The sequence below is a fragment of the Pinus tabuliformis genome, chromosome 4_1 (assembly GCF_031772625.1).
Source record: "Pinus tabuliformis cultivar Carrire ecotype Pingquan chromosome 4_1, CPIR1, whole genome shotgun sequence".
NCBI lineage: Eukaryota > Viridiplantae > Streptophyta > Pinopsida > Pinales > Pinaceae > Pinus > Pinus tabuliformis.
Window position 1 is genome coordinate 781,791,170 of NC_142303.1, and position 15,720 is coordinate 781,806,889.

Below are 15,720 nucleotides of genomic sequence, written 5' to 3' on the forward strand. Positions count from 1 at the left end.
CCCACCACATCCTAACTTTTTTTCCTTTTTCTCGAAAAACTTTCCAGACAGGAGAGATAGTTAGGGTTGCAATCACTGCAACCGTTATTTCCCAACTTCCTCTCAGAAGTTGCCAGCATTTTCCAAAAGAAAAACTTTTCTTTTCTTTTTTTAACTTATTAAAGAAATGATAACAATATTATTAAATTTCAAAACAATTAATAATGTCATATTCAGTTTCTTCTCTTTCAACCACGGTAAAATCAAATATTTACATTTCTCTGGGGCATTACATCATCACTCATAATTGGGTGAATGCATGAAAATGGGTTACATATTTTGACCAAATGTAACTATGAAATTTCAAGTTTTTCTTCTTTTATCGATTGGAAGCTCTCAAAATTCATACAATCATTGTGAAAAATTGTGGAGAATTATGATGTTGTCCTAATGATACATTTTTCAAAAAAAAAGTTAGTATCTCATATATCTATATATATATATATATATATATATATATATATATCAATTTTCCATTAAATGAAATGTTTGTCCTTAGAAATTTTCACACATTTTAAGATGTATATAAAATTACTACAAAATGGTGTTGTAGGAAATTTTACAGAAGGGGTGCTGAAATTGTGGATTTTAGGAGCGTTTAAACTTCAAATTCAAATAACTCGATGGAGGGCTTGATAAACCCTCGATTGAGCCATTTACATGGTTAGGGGCTCAATTGAGGGTTATGGCTCAATCAAGCAATATAGCTTGATCAACCCTTTATAAACAAAAAATTGAATCCCATAATTTAGATTTTAAAATCAATAAAAATCATATTCATATATATATATATATAGATATATATGACATTTTTTATATGATTTATTGAATTAATGAAAGTAAACATTTTTTATCAATGGTTAATATTCACATTTTTCAAATGACAAAAAATTACAAGTTATAGATATCTTCCCTATAACAAATAACTTCTGCTATTAATTTTTTGTTTTTTTTTTTCATAAAAAACATAAATAGTCACTATGTATATATACTAATTATACATCAAATCACAAGTTATAAATATCTTTCATGCAACAAATAACTTCTTCTTCTATTATTATTATTATTATTATTTTAATTTATTTATTTATTTTTTCATAAAACCTCTAAATAGTATATTGGACATGATTAAAATATAGTTGCATCAAACTTAAAAAATAATATTTTATTTTGTTTTAAATAACTATTTTATTTTAATCCGTGAAACTCCATTCTAGTTTATTGGCCCGCTGAATCAACCATTTTGTGGAACAAATTTACAATTATTGCGTAATTCGAGATACATATAAAAATACAAAGGTTGTGTAAGATACATATATTGCATAATTGGAGATTATTGAGTAAATGTATTTGATCGAGGCATCAGAAGTTGCAACAATTTCGATAAATTTCATAACGAATTTCATTGAAATTGCATTGGGGATTTCAAGTTCAATAAAAAACAAAAAAAAAAACCAAACATTAACTTTTTTTTCTTCAACTGAATTGTATTTTTTAAACTAAAAATGTAAGATGAGTAGCCTAGTAGGTACTAGTTTTGGTGCTGTTCGGCTCTGTTCAACATGAGGTTGCTGGTGCTGTTAAACACATTTTTTTCCTCTGTTCGATTCTCCTCAACATATGTTCCAATTTAAATACAACTTAATTAAAATATATATATTAATTTTTAATAAATAATTATTATATATAAAAACGTTATATTTAACTATTATTTTATTCAAAATAATATTTAAAAATAAATAATATATATATATAGATATATATATATATATATAAACTAATTTAAATTTAAAATAATATTTTATATATGAAACTTGGATTAATCTAAAAAAAATTCATTTAAAATTTTTGTGTGTATTTATTATATTTACAATGAAAAATAGTTTTTTTAGCTAATATATTTTATATCTACATTATTCATGTAATAATTTACTATATATATATATATATAAATAAAATAATAATAATAATAATTTTCTGTTTTAATTTAATTATGAAATAAAATTCCATTTATTCTGTGTATTCATATGACAAGCCAAGTAACAAGTTCCATTTAAACTAATTAATTTATTCTGTATATTCATATGACAAGCCAAGTAACAAGTTCCGTCTAAACTAATTTTTTTTATCAATTCAAAGGTGATTTCAAGTTTAAGAAGAACCTTCTCTTCATGTAAAGAACTTGGAGTATGGTTTAATTTTGCCTATTATGTCAAATTTATGTAATTGGTAAAGGGTTTTTTAGGATACTAGACAAAGTAAAAGGTTTATGTTTCATCTCTTTACTAGAATTATGTTTTGAGGGAGTTGTTTTCGATGGTTAGGTAAATTATGTTTTGAGAGAGTTGTTTTTAATTATTAAGTTATATTTTGTTGTATTTGTTAATAAATTACATAAATGTTTGTATTATTTTGAATAGAATAAGTTAAAAAATAGATAAACTTAAATTTTTGGTGAATTTATTTTTCTTTTAAATTAGGTTCTTAAGTTTTCCCTTTTAAATAAGATAAAATTATAGTTTGATTTATTATTTTTTCTAAATTCCTATAATTTAGATATTTTTAAAATAAATTAAAATTACTATAATCACATTTTATATTAGCAATAAAAATTATATCTTTAAACAAAATTTTTATATTTTTAAATAAAATTTCTATAAAAATTAAGAAAATAATTTAAAACAAGAAAAAAATATAGGTAAATTTAAAACTTATTAATTAATTTATTTTTAAATTATATTATAAGATTTTGAAATAAAAAAATAAAAAAATTATATATATATATTATAAGTGGTTGAAAATAAGTTTTGTAATTAATTATTTGCCCTATCCTAACAGATATGGTTCTACAGTATATCTCTTTCATATGCACTTTTGTAGTAGTTTATATTCTCCAATATAGAAATACTGTGGGTTAAAGGAAAACAATCACAAATGAAATATGTTTTGTTATAAAGAAAATTGACTAGTTTGATCAGAGTATACAGAATATGTAATCCAGAAAAGGAAAGATAGAAAATCGATCCAGTAGTACTCTCTTTTATATTAATCTAAAAGTAGTGTTTTTTTCCTCTAAAAAAATGGTTCACGGTATATAAAACTACTTGAATTATGGTAGAAGTTTCTTCAAAAAATTTGTGCACGCAGTGTACCGTCACTGCAGTGTCCATGTTCTCTTATTGAACCAGGCAATGAATCCATGGTACGTTGATTGGTGCAAAACTAAAATGCAATAAATTCATGATTCAACCAATCCAATAACGTTAGGGGGCACGCGTGATGTTAAGTATGTCTACAACTGCTTACATGCTCGATGCTTCTTCAGAAGGCGTTAATGGGTATCTCCCGTGTTTTGATCGTCGGTTTCCTGGCCTTCACATACTATCTTCTATTTCTCAACAGAAAAGCAAAGAACAGAATCGCTCCAGAATGGTCTTTCCTGGGGATTCTACCCTCATTGTTTATACATTTCAACCATCTATACGATTGGATTTCACAAATCCTGATCGGATGCGGTGGAACTTTTATTGCCGAAGACCTTCCGCAAACTACTGTCCTTACCAGCAATCCAGCAAATGTGGAGTACATTCTGACAACTAACTTTTCAAGTTTTCCAAAGGGTCCCGCTTTCAGGCGCGCGTTTACAGATGTTTTCGGCGACGGAATGTTTAACGTCGATGGAGAAGTATGGATTCATCGAAGAAAGGCGTCTGTGGGAGAATTTAACTCTGTATCTAGTCCCACTTATGGGTTAAAGTCCGTACAAGACTCCTTGCGCCAAAATCTCATCCCTATTCTGGACAACACCATATATTCCAAAGGAAGCGCGATCGATCTTCAAGGCATGCTATTTCGTTTCACGTTTGACAACATCTGCAAAATTGCGTATGGAGTGGATGTGGGGTGTTTATCTGCATCTCTGCCGGCCATTCCCTTTGTCAAAACATTCGACGAAGCTATTGAAGCATCCTGTAGTCGATTTAGAAAGCCTATATATTTGAAAAAGATCCTGACGTGTTTGGGTTTGGGGATCGATGCGAAACTTAAGTCTGCTCTGAAGACCGTCGACCAGTTTGTGATGGAGATTGTTTCATCCAGAAGGGAGGAATTGGGTATGGGAAAAAGAGGGATGTCTTGTAGCCGTGCACATATATTATCTATTTTTATGAAATCCTTCGATCAAAATGGAATCCCGTATTCCGACACGTTCTTAAGAGACATTTGTCTGAGCTTCATTCTTGCCGGCAGCGACACAACATCCGTGGCACTTTCCTGGTTCTTTTGGCTGCTTCTTCAACATCCGCATGTGGAAGAAAATATTTTGAAGGAGATCCAAAGCATTTTAAAGAAGAGATCAGTTAATGTCAAAGTCGGTGATCCACTTTGTTTCAGCAGGAAGGAGCTGAAGGAAATGCATTACCTGCATGCATGTCTATCCGAGGCAATTAGACTCTACCCTCCTGTGCCATTGGACGGAAGGGAGGCGATAGAGGAAGAGGTATTGCCTGATGGGATTGCTACGAAGAAGGGGACTGCTATTTTTTACGTTAATGATGCCATGGGACGAATGGAAAACATCTGGGGCAGAGACTGCATGGAATTCAAGCCAAAGAGATGGCTTAATGATGAGGGTGTTTTTATGAACCAATCTGTTTACAAATATCTGGTTTTCCATGGAGGCCTTCGAATGTGTATGGGGAGAGTGTTAAGTGTGAAGTCAAATTCATGCAGGATTTTAGATTCTTCTAGATCAGATATTTCTAGATTTCCACACCACTATTAGTTTCTAGATCTTAACACCACCATTAGTATTAGTTTCTAGATCATTCCAGATGAATCACATAAAGGATCCCAGATCTTTATTCTGCCTCTATAAATTTCTAATTTCTCTGGCCAAGGAAAGCAAGCCAAGTCCCAAGCCTATTATGTAATGCAAAGTGATTTCTGTTCTCCAGTGATTGTTTTATTTATTTCGCTGTTTCTAATTAAGTAATCTTGTTGTTTCTCCATTTGTCTGTCTCTGTAAATTATTCTCTGCTTTTGCTGTCTAAGTTTCTGAGTATAAATCTGCTATGTGTTATGTATACTCTGATCTAACAAATAAATTTGACATATTTGTAAATAAACCACGTAGCAGCGTCCATTTTATATCGTTACAGACTGGTTAATGAAAGTGCACAACTGAAATACAAGGTACGTGGATTGACTCTCTTTATGAAAAATGGGCTGAGGGTTATCGTCCAACCAAGAGGAACTAAGAAATAAGGTCTATATGATACATTACAGCATTTATTTGTGACAGCGTTTGCTAGTATATTTGTACGACAAACGTGAGTTCCCTACTTAATTTATAAATATCTACTGTGAGCCGATTAGCCCATAGCCCATTTTTTATTGCACTATGTACTCCCCACGTTTCGTCGATGTAAGGTTTACCATGTTCCTTATTTATTCGTTGAACATTTCAATGAATTCAAAGTCCTGTGATTGGTGCAAAGATAAAGATGCAATAAATTCATAATACTACTATGGCTGGAGTGGTAAGGCATTGGTGCAGAGACTTGGTGGAGTTCATCCCATTATATCACTTAATGATAAGGGTAGGAGTTGTTTTTAGTATGGAAATTTGGCGAAAAATTTGAGGTGAAATTTTGATTTGTGTTATTTAAACTAGTTTTTTTATTGTATATGTGTATTTAGGACTTTTAGGGCACTTAGATTGTGCAGGGTTACCTATCAAACTTGTGATTTCAATAAATTCTTGACGGATTTTAGAGAAATTAGATTGGAAAAACACACCGGAAAAACTTCCAAAAAATTGCACTAAAGACAATTCTTTTTTGACAGCCAATCTGTTTACAAATATCTTGTTTTCCAAGTAGGGGGTACAACTTTGGTCAATTGGGTTTATATAATTTATTAATGTTGTAAATGTTGTACAACCTTGTTCCACTAAGTTTATATGATCTATTACAACATTAATAGTTTTTAGATTTAAATTTATGTAGATTGTAGATTTCAAAAATATTCTAGAATTATAAAGACATAAATAAGATTAATTGTTTAACTTTGTAAAATTACAAATATTCTCTAAATTACAATTGACTTAAAAATACTCTCACCATATATATTAAACACGATATATATTTGTAAAATTACAAAATATTCCCAAAATTACAATTGACTTAAAAATACCCTCACCATATATATTAAATTCACTGATTAATATATTGTTACCCTGTATATTTGATAACTTGATGATGGGATTTCATTTTATACTCCACCCATGTAATAGTGAATAATTATCTTATTACTAGAATGGCCATGTCAAAAAGGCATGGCCACCAAATCAAGTACAATGCGGATGAAGTATATTGTCTGAAACTAAAAGTCAAGGGAGCTAAGAAAAGGATTTGAAGTTCTCTGTCATGCTGTTATTCAGATTTCTGTAGGAAGTGGAGTTTCCGAAACCCTAGTTAAGGAAACCTGTTTCCTTGGAATCCATTCTACAGGTTTAGGTCAGTATTACAAGGACGTGTTAAAATTGAAATGATTTTACTTTCATTTTGAAGGCGTTTATAAATAAGATTCAATCATTTGAAAATTTCATTTTATTGTGTAATTTTTGCAATTTTAAGAATTGATAACTACTCTTTTGAGATTTTAGAAGTCTCTTATCTTATTTAAATGATCCAATCAAACAATATTTTACTACTGCAACCTGATAATTTATACTAAATAATTTAATTACTGTTTAGACGACCCTCTGATATAAAGATCACATTTGTTGCAGGCTCAAATTGTCTCACGTTGGTTAAACCCTGTAATTTTACCATTAAACCTGTCTATTCTTCAAAAATCTTAGTGTCCCCAAACTATAGCAAAGTGGTGCGAGCAAAGGAAAAGTTTAAATTTTAAAATTAACTAGTGCGCATGTTAGGAGGACGATCAAAGGACAAGTGTCTCAAGCATATATCCAACGGTTTGAGAGACCCCTCATTATCCATATATGGTGTAAATAGTTTAAAAAGAAAAATGTGTAAATAATATCTATCGTAAAGTCATTTATCTTGATTGTGGTTGAAAACTAGGAAGAGACATTGAGGTATGTTGGTAGAAATGTTAAAATGTTTTAACTCGGGGCACTTCTTTTCCTGAATGTTAATAGGATTTTTTAAAGGCTTTCTATAATTATAAGTTTTGGAGTTTTTAGTTTTTGTTAGAATCTTGCAAATATTTATGCGTTAAATTTTGACTTTTGTTTTTCAAAACTATGTTTTTTATTATATATATGAACTTAACACTTTAAAATATTTTTGGGATCTTTGGATAGTGGAGAGGTCATAATTCAAATTTGTGATTCCAACAAATTTTTGCTAAACAAAAAACTCTAAAAAACATATCACAAATAGAATAGGCCATTTATAAATACAATATAATTGATAATAAGCATATATCACAAATAGAATAAGCAGTTTATAAATACATTATAATTGATAATAAGATAAGTATAAAGATTATTAGTCCCTGCTGAGTTAATTGATTTGCTTTATAAATACACTCCTAAAAGAATTAAAATAAATAGACTCCTAAAAACTACTTTATAAATAAATAATATTTTGTAATGAATTCTTAACCCATATATTATTATTTTAATTAATTTAAGGATTATTTTTACTATATTAAAAACTAATATATAATTATGATACTAAATTCTTAACGGCTACTTTATAACAAACTATATAATATTTTAATAAATAATTCCTAACTGCCAATTTTAGAATATTATTTTATTTACCTTAATAACTAATTCACTAACAGCTAGTTTTCAACAACTAATTGTGGGTAATGATGCATCCATGCTATTTATTCTTAACTAAATATATAATATTTTAATAAATAATTCCTAACAACTAATTTTAGAATATTATTTTATTTACCTTAATAACTAATTCACTAATGGCTAATTGTGGGTAATGATGCATCCATGCTATTTATTCTTGAAGATCGATTAATTTTTTCACCTTCTCCTGAGGATTAACCACATTAATTGGTTCTAAATGCTGACCAAATCCTAATCCAAAGACATTTATTTACAATATGGATCACAAAAGTCTTAGATCTAACTTAATATTTGATAAAATTTATCATCACTATGATTTTTATATTTATTTCTTTTATATATATCTTATAAATTTCCACCTAGGTTCAAATGTTGGGTGGTTACTTGGAACAAGGCCTTAATAATTTGTCTCTATGAATATTGTTATATTAACTTGGACCTTTATAAACTCTTAAGTAAATATACTTATGGATACTAGTAACTTCATTCTAACCCTAACGCTGAGAGAGGCTAATTTATTTTTTAGAGAAAAAATATTCTAAAAGTAAAATAACAAAATTTGATAGTCTTCCATTTATTCGATATCATCTCTTCTAATTTTAATAAAAATTTCTTTTATATATATCTTATAAATTTCCACCTAGGTTCAAATGTTGGGTGGTTACTTGGAACAATGCCTTAATAATTTGTCTCTATGAATATTGTTATATTAACTTGGACCTTTATAAACTCTTAAGTAAATATACTTATGGATACTAGTAACTTCATTCTAACCCTAATGCTGAGAGAGGCTAATTTATTTTTTTAGAGAAAAAATATTCTAAAAGTAAAATAACAAAATTTGACAGTCTTCCATTTATTCGATATCATCTCTTCTAATTTTAATAAATATAATGAAATATATATAAAAAAATTACTTAATTTAATAACATCATTTTAATGTAATCACATTCTTTGTTAATAATGAAATATATGTATTTTTTACTTAATTTAATGAGATCATTTCAATGTAATCGAATTCTTTGTTAAACTTTCTCCTTTACATAGTCTTTCTTCCTTTAAACTTACAACCCAACAACCTTAATTGAATTCAAAGTCTTTACAACCCAACAACCCTAGATGAAGTCAAGCGTCTTTTCTTTTTTCATTTATATGAAATCAAGAGAATTTTCCTTCTTCATCATAGTAACTATGACTAGAAATTGCACTCGATGTTGCAAAGGAAATGTCGTAAGTCAATAACATATAGCACTAATTAAGGCTTGTTTGACAACTATTTAAAGACAAAAAAATATCAACAAAAGTCAAGGGCCATGCTACAATGAAATCTTATTGCAATATTGCTTCCTTGAGACTTACAAAGCATGAGGCCTGTGTCGAAGTTAAACATGCATGAATATTGTTTCTCTTGAGAATATGTTGCCTTGCATCACTGCAAGAGTAGTAAAAACAAGGCTATTGAGAAAAAAGCTCCAACATTGAGAGAGATTTGGTAGCCACTGTGGAATTAGTGGATATGTCTTTATCTGTGGTATTGGCTACTGGGCATAGCTTTCTTGATCTTGTATAGAAGAAAGTAAATTTCCATTTATCTTATATTACATTAACCATGAAATTGCCAATATTCATGGCACACTTGCCATCACAATTGCAGAGAAAATTATAACAGAGTTTGACACTTTTCTTATCAGATCTAAATGCTCCTATTTGCGGTAGTGGTGTATTTTATCATTTCTAGAGCATTAAAAATAGATCTATTGAGAAAACAACTCCAACACTCAAAGAGATTTGGTAGCAACTGTGGAATTGGTGAACATGTTGTGCTATGTGATGTTGGGCATATCTTTCTTGATCTTGTATAGAAGACTGTAAATTTGCATTTAGCTTATACCACATTAACCATGAAATTGCCAACATTCAGGGCACACTTGCCATCAAATTTATAGAAAAAATTACAACAGAGTATCACACTTTTCTTATCAAATCTAGATGTTCCTATATGCAACAACTACCTCGTTTCTCATAGTTTAAATTTGTGCAAGGAGGAGGAGTGTCAAGGTGCAAGCCAGAATAAGAAGATAAGAAGTTGGGATTGAGCAATATATGGAGAATCTTGTTTGGGATTTAGAGATTCTTGTCGGAACACCCTTATTTATGCATCACCCATACTTTGAAAATAAGTTGTTTGATTCTCTAAGGTGATTTAGAATAGCTAAACTGAAGCGAGCTATAAGCTCCCTATTTTAGATAATAGTATTAATTTGAGAGACATGTTCTAGAAAATTATTATGTTGGTGTAGCTTCTTGATAGCTAAAATTATCTTTATGACTAACCTTGTACTCCCTATACTATGTTCATCAAGCTCGGAGTTGGGCTGCATTAGTTGTATTATTGCAATTGAAGCTCATGAGCATAGCTTAAGCACAAACCTATTGTTAGCATTTCTTAATAGAAACTTGTCAAAGGGATCATATTTTAGGCTTATCATAATATCTATAATAGATGCACATACATTATCAAATTATCTTTGGGTTTGCAATATTTATTATGTGATGGACAAAAATTCCCCCGTAGATATTAAGTACAATGCAAGTGATGGCATAGGCTCTTCACCAAACTCGCTCATGAATTGGGGCTAGACCATCCAAAGCACAATTGTTGAATGATTTGGTTGTGTTAGCAAAATTCTCTTCTTTTCGATACAAAGAGATTTATTTTTGGTCCTCGTCTGCCTCCTAAAACAGATCTATTGAGCTGTAAGCATTATCGACACTTGTTCTTCAATCAATAACGTGGGAAAAAAAATCCAATTTAACATTTGTTTCTGAATTTGATTGAGCTACGATTGTTTCTGAATTTGAACAACCTACAAGGACAAGGGAAGGACAATAGTAAAATTTTGGACTTTTTGATGCACTAGTGGACTTGAAACAAGTTTTTCGAAAGCATTTACATACACAAAAAGGATTATAATTTTTTTAATGCTTACTAATTCGGGTCTAGGTTGGGTCAATGGCCTTGCATGGTTGATTCCAAAAATCGGAGAAGTGTTCCTAGTTTGATTACAAAAGTTGACACTAACAATTTCAACGTAGCTAAATAAAATGTAATATATTTCTAACAACCCAGCTCATTTCCAAATGGATATGGAAGAATCCATTATAATAATTGTCAATTTTTGGGGTCAACACAATCTTTTAAACTATTTGTTGTACTATGCATAGTTGAGGCTTATCATAATATCTGTAAAAGATGCACATATTTTATTAGATTATCTTTGGGTTTGCAAAATTTATTATGTGATGGATAAATATTTCTCTGTAGATATTAAGTACATTGCATATGATAACATAGACTCTTCACGAAACTCACTCATGAATTGGGGTTAGATCTCAAGGAAGAAGAAGACGACTACTTCAAAAATTGTTAGATTTAAAAATAAACCCTCTAAAAAAAAGGGTTGATGTTATATAAAAACTTTACAAAATCAACGAGGAAATCACTAAGATTTTAAAAAATTCTTTATACTTGCTACAATCAACACTTTTCAAAATTAGAGGATTTTTGCTACCTCAAAAACATGATTACTCGGTACAATCCTTGTTTGATAGTTTGCATTGTTAAATTTGAAGATGAATTACAAGAACATGGGAAAGAGTGGTTCCGAGAAGGAAGACATGCATAATTGGAGGCCATAATATCCTCAAATTATATTTGGGATGTTCCGTCACATGTCTTGCAAATACAAGGAAAATATAATCTAGACTTTAGTCACAATACATGATGCCTCTACAAGAAAAATATAATATAGACTTAGTCACAACACATGATGCCTCTATGTTATAAAAGATTGACTATTTAGTTAAAACGAAGAAATTTCCATTAAGGAGAACCTGTATTCAAAAAGTAAAGGGATTTTGAATGTAGGTTTTAACTGCATACAGAAATTACCTATATATGAATTCTAAAACACATAAAATAAACAATGTGAGAGCATAACACATAAAACACATATACACAGAGATTTTCCCCTGGATCCCAAGTCTCATTTTTGTGCAAAGATGTCATTTCATCAACCATGGCCTCTTTCCAGAGTTTTCCATCCTCTGAATCTACTTCTTCCTTCACAGTTCTGAGATCATTATCAGTAATAGATAAAGCAAAATTTGAACAGAAAGCAGATGGAATATACCTTTCTAACTGCCTTCTTTCTCGAACTGATCTTCTCACACCCGAAGTTCGTGGCTTTTCAACTTTTGATTCCTCCTCTCCTGTAGAGTTTGATTCTTCCTCCTTTAGCTCAAACTCTATCTTCTTAGGTTCCTTTGGTTGGACTTCATGTTTAATAACACCTTTCACCTCTCTGAACACCACATCTCGGCTGTACACAACCTTCCTTGTTACTGGGTTCCAAAGCTTATAACTCTTTAAACCATCCTTATACCCAATAAAGATGCACTTTTCAGATTTACTATCCAACTTGGTTCATTTCTCCTTTGGAACATGTACATATGCATCACATCCAAATACCCTCAGATGTGAAAGAGAGGGTTTCTTACCAATCCATACCTCTTGTGGAGTCTTATCCTCCAACGTTGATGAAGGTGATCTATTGACCAGGTAACATGTTGTCTCCATCGCCTCTGCCCAGAATTCCTGTCCCAACCTGGTACCACTGTGCATACTTCTTGCCCTTTCCATCAACGTCTTGTTCATTCTTTCTGCAACTCCATTTTGCTGAGGTGTATATGGAGTATTCTTCAGCCGTGCTATACTACACTTCTTACAGAATTCTTCAAATTCCTTACTGCAAAACTCTCCACTGTTATCTGTTCTCAGCACCTTTATCTTCTTCTCTATCTAGTTTTCCACCAGAGCCTTAAATTATTTAAACTTGTCAAAGACTTCATATTTCTTCTTAAGGAAATATATCCATGTATTCCTTGAGAATTCATCTATAAATGATACATAATACACAGACTTACCCAGTGATGGAACCTTCACAGGTCCAAACAAATCACTGTGCACAAACTCTAATATATGTTTTGCCCTCTTACCACCAGAGGGGAAACTCACCCGATTCTGCTTCCCATATACACAATTTTCACAGAAATCAAAATCCAGAGAGCTATTATTCATACCTTCTACCATACCTTTACCATGAAGTATTCGAAGGCCCTTCTCTCCAATATGTCCAAGCTTTTGATGCCACATCATGGTCTTCTCTCCAGAGACCACTAGATTTTCTGCTCCACTTTCAGGAACCATGGAACTGTTGCACCCATCAACAACAGTGCTACCTTACAGCTTGTATAGAGTTCCAATTCAAACTCCCCACATCAATACCATTTCCCCCAGAACCATCTTGCAGATATCCTTCTCAAACACTGTTTTTACACCTACATCATCCAGCTTGCTTATAGAAATTAGATTTCTGGCTAATGCACGAATATGCAAAACACCTGGAAGTGTTCTAACCCTTCCACTTTGCAACTTCAACTTTACTTTTCCGCGACCAACGATTCTAGCCTTCCTGTCATCCCCCAAGAAGACATCACCACCATCATATTTCTCATACTCGCAGAACCACTCTCTATGGGGAGTGAAGTGAAAGGATGCACCTGAGTCAATCAACCATGCCTTATGATCTACATGTGTACTTGAAGAAGCCAAGTACACATCCCCACCTTCATCTGAGGTGGTTTTCACCTCTGCAGAAGGAGCATCATCAAATCCCTTTCCTTTATCAGGAGCTTTAAATTTACAGTCTCCTTTTTAGTGCCCTTCCTTTCCACATTTCCAGCACACCACTTTTACAGGTTTTCCTGGAGATTTAGATCTTCCTCTAGATTTATATCTCCCACTCGATGACTTATTTTTGTTTCTATTCTGGGACCGTCCTCGTACAGAAAATGCATCACCATTCTGGCTCTCCATATTTTTCCGTCTCATCTCCTCCGTCAGCAAGGATGAGACTATTTCATCAAACTACAAGGTAGTTGTATTGCTACCTATTACAATAACTAGACTATCTCACGAATCTGGTGGAGAACACAACAAACTGATGCACTTATTTTCATTTGAAATTTTAATATCAACAAATAATAACTGACTTACCACAGTATTAAATGCGTTTAGCTGCTTTGTCACCGGGTCTCCATCTTTCATCCTCAGGTTATACAGTTTTTTCTGCAGGAACAATTTATTCGCCAGAGACTTAGATTGGTACAAAGTCCCTAACTTTTCCCACAAAGCCTAGCCTTAGCCGTAGCTTCCCCTGATACATTCAACGATACTGAATCTGAGACACACAATTGTATTGTGCTCTTTGCCTTCCAATCTAACTTCTTCCATTCTTCATCGGACGCTCCCGTTGGTTTAGTACCTAGATCTACCACGATCCACTAATCTTTATCCACCAACAGATCCTCCATGTTGAGTTTCCACAACTCAAAACTCTGACCATTAAATTTCTCGATCTCTATCTTTCCACTGCTTGCCATCTTCTTTCACCACCAGAATCGATCTCACAGCTCCCACTGAACAGGGTTTACCACAAGCCCGACCGAAACCCCTCAGCAACAAAGGCATCCCCTTGAAACCAAAACAGCTCTGATACCATATGTAGGTTTTAACCCGTACAGAAATTACCTGCATACGAATTCTAAAACATAAAAAATAAACAATGCGAGAGCATAACACATAAAACATATATACATAAAGATTTTCCACTGGATCCTAAAACTGAGACTACCAACTTGATTTTTCATTATGTTCCTTTCAATGTTACGGTACATATTTATACATGCCGAAGCATCCAATACCATGGACCGAAAACCATCGCGTCCAAAACTATGTGCGAAAAATTATGCACAAAACCATAGGTAGGTATGCCCAACCTAATATAGGGTCCAAAAACAAAATTTTCTGAGCCGCTGTCCTTGACCCCATAGAGTGAGGATACCTGCACCCCTCAAACCCCCTATGACTCCCTTTGCTATGCAATCAGTGCAACGAAGGGGGGGCTTCGCCCCCCTTCTAACCCCCCCAGTGAACTACATGGGCTAGTCGTGGAAAGAATATAACATAACCCAACATTGAAATTGTAAAATGCCTGACAATATATTTGTAAAAATACTTATATTTCTAATGATTTTATAATAGCCTATAAAATTTTGATGGATTTTTAAGGTAAAATAATTTTATACTATAAAATGTGGGCAAATCATTTAGAAAAAAATAGAAATGTAAATTGTCAAATCTTTTTTTTTTTAAAATAACATGAAAAAATAGCCCACTTGGTAATATTATCCCCTAAATTTTTTCCTACCTCTATCTCCATGACAATGGTTCAAATCCATTAACTCTATCACATTAACCGATCAACCAAATATTTCAAAATAATTATACCACCAAAATTCAAATCAACCACCCATGATTGTATTTTAATTTTGCAATATCTTGAAATTCCCCATTCTTTAAAATGAAGAAGACTTCGAGGCTGGGGAAATATTGAAGGGTCTAGTCGACTAAGCCAAATGGTTTCCCAATATAAATAGTTAGTTGATCATGAAACTCAATCAACTAGATAGTCAAATCCGTTAAACAAATACAATGATTATAATTTATAAATAAATAAGGACCTAAATATAATGTGATTATTCAAGATCACATAATAAAACACTACTGTTAATAACCTTATCCTCGTCTAATTTTTTATTTTATTTTAAGTTTAACCTTTAAGCATGTAATTGTTTTTTAAATCACAATAATCAAACTTATTTTTTTATTGAATGATGCACAATTATAACCCCACTAAGACGCTTAAATCAAACTT

The 15,720-nt window shown here is 31.7% G+C and overlaps 1 pseudogene; it reads left to right on the forward strand.

Moving 5' to 3' along the window:
• Positions 1 to 3,373: 3,373 nt before the first annotated feature.
• On the forward strand, positions 3,374 to 4,822 carry LOC149178479 (cytochrome P450 86B1 pseudogene; annotated as a pseudogene).
• The last annotated feature ends 10,898 nt before the right edge of the window (positions 4,823 to 15,720 follow it).